Raw genomic sequence first — 2,499 nt, 5'->3', positions numbered from 1 at the left:
CCGCTGCACAAGGGGAACCCCCTCCTCAGCCCAGGCTGGGCTCCACAAGGGTCTCTGGGGGCTATGCCTGCCTATGGGGGCTCCAACTCTCTCTCTCTCTCTCTCTCTCTCTCTCACTCACACACACACACCCAGTGTCCTGATCAGCATCCAACAGCCCCCCCCCTTCTTCCTCCCTCTCTAAACACAAACAAGCACTGACGCACTCTACTCCACTCCCTACTGCCTCTCTTGCCATTTAAGCCAAATAGGGCTTCAGAGGGCAGCATGTTGAGCAGGACAGGTGGAGGAAATCACAGTGGGAACGAGGGCTGGCAGGTGCATGAAAGGAAGCCTCCGGAGGTCTGTGCCCCTTGCCAGCATCTCAGCTGTGGGAGGGGGAGAGGGCCAGCTCCTCATGCCTGCTGAGACCTGTGGTTCTTGAGCTCTGCTGGCAGTGACAAGCTAGACTACCTTCTGTCTCGGCTGCACGGAGGGGCAACATGCAGTTTTGCCCCTCTCCGTGACTGTTGCCCCTCCTCCCTCCTGGCACTGGCAGGGCTGCCAGCAGCAGCTCAATTGTTGCACACAGGTGCTGTTGCCTGCAAGTTGTTGCCCCCTCAGCCACCCTGTAGCCCGGTGCACCTGCTACCCCCTGCACCCCCAAGCTATGCTACTGCTCTCGCTACATCACAAAGTTTATCACACACTTACATTTTGCCCTTTGTCTAATGAGCTCAACTTACATGAGCTGACCCCATGTTACCCTCACAACAACACTGTGAGGTAGGTTGATCTGTTATGTACAACTATACCGAAACCTGCCAGATTGGCAGGAAACTCAGGATAAAATTCTATACAGGTTGCGTATCCCTCACTTGGATTGCTTAGGACAGGAAGGCGTCTGGATTTCAGATCTGTCTGGATTTTGAAATAATTGCATAAATATGAGAAGTGCTTCCTCTTGTTCTTTTCACTGTGACCCATATGAATGTCTGCTGGCCTGTCTGGCATTTTTCCACAATGCCTATACAGGTATATACCATAGAGCAGAGAATAGAACATACAGCTGTACCTGCACTGTATGTTGGAATGAGCACTAGACTTTCTAGTGTTCACACTACAGAAAGTTAAAAAAAAAAGTCTTGGACAAAGATGTCTTGTTTTTGAAATAGTTCAGCTTTTGGATGTCCAGATAAGAGGTAAACTACCTGTACGTATTTTCCTGGGAGTAAGCCCCACTGAAGAAAATGAGATTTACTTCTGAGTAGACATGCATAGGCTTGTGCTCTACATAGATATCCAATCCTCTCAACAACTATGCCAGACAGTCCATGCTGACCTAGTCTCAGTGACTAATAATAATAATAATAATAATAAAACAACTTTATTTTGGTTGACAGACCAATAGCACAGTCCTAACCAGGTCTACTCAGAAGTAAGTCCTATTTTGTTCAATGGGGCTTACTCTCAGGAAAGTGTGGTTAGGACTGCAGCTCAGATTTCATAACCACAAAAGAGGACAGTCACTGAAAAATATAAGACATCCAGGAAAAACACAGGGCATGACAAAATAAAAGCTAAAAACACTTGTATATTGATTTCATGTGATCAATTTTAACACTATTACTTATTATTAAATTTAAAACTATATTACCTATAATTTATTACATATAATTTATTGATTACTGGAAGGCTCTGTGCTGCCTGAAGGGCCTGCTCACAGAGAAAAGGAGGACATTTAAGTTTTTTTTTTTCAGGACATGAGAGGATGTCTGGTCACCTGGCCTGAAGGTGGTTCTGTCACAAGAAGACCAAGCACTGAAAAATGGGGTGGGGGGAGGAGGCTGGTGTGCACCTGAACCTTGTGGTTCACAGAACTGGAGTTCAGCGGTAGCTCCAAAATGCCCTGAGGTTCACCTTTGCTGCCCAAACACCTGAGGGGAAAGTGTCACTTGGAGCAAACTGGGAACCCTGGTTGTCATCCTATCCACACTTTCCTGGGAGTAAGCCCCATTGACTATAATGGAACTTACTTCTGAGTAGACATGCAGAGGATGGGGCTCTCAGGCTGCCCTCCTAACCACACTTTCCTGGGAGTAAGCCCCATTGACTATAATGGGACTTACTTCTGAGTAGATATGCAGAGGCTTGGGCTCTCAGGCTGCCATCCTATGCACACCTTCCTGGGAGTAAACCTCATTGCCTAGAATGGGACTTGCTTCTGAGCAGACATGCCTAGGCTGGGGTTGGAAAGGGGCCACTGTGCTGCCTCAGCCAGTCCCTGGGCTTCCTGCTTGCCTTGAGAAAGCCCTGAGCCCAAAGTGGTACCCGAGGCGAGGCTGGGAACGCCCCCCTCCGCCCAGGTGATGCGGCTTCAGGGCGGGGATGCGGAGGCAGGCAGAGACTGGTGCTGTTCGCAGCCCCGCAGGCAAAGCATTCGAGCCCTTCCCGCTCCTTCCGGCGCAGCCAGCCCCGCCGTCCTTTTTGGTTTCGCTTTTGCTCTTCCTGGTTGGCGGC

The sequence above is a fragment of the Tiliqua scincoides genome, chromosome 3 (genome assembly GCF_035046505.1).
Source record: "Tiliqua scincoides isolate rTilSci1 chromosome 3, rTilSci1.hap2, whole genome shotgun sequence".
NCBI lineage: Eukaryota > Metazoa > Chordata > Lepidosauria > Squamata > Scincidae > Tiliqua > Tiliqua scincoides.
The sequence above is the reverse complement of the archived record's forward strand: the minus strand, read 5'-3'. Positions refer to the sequence as shown.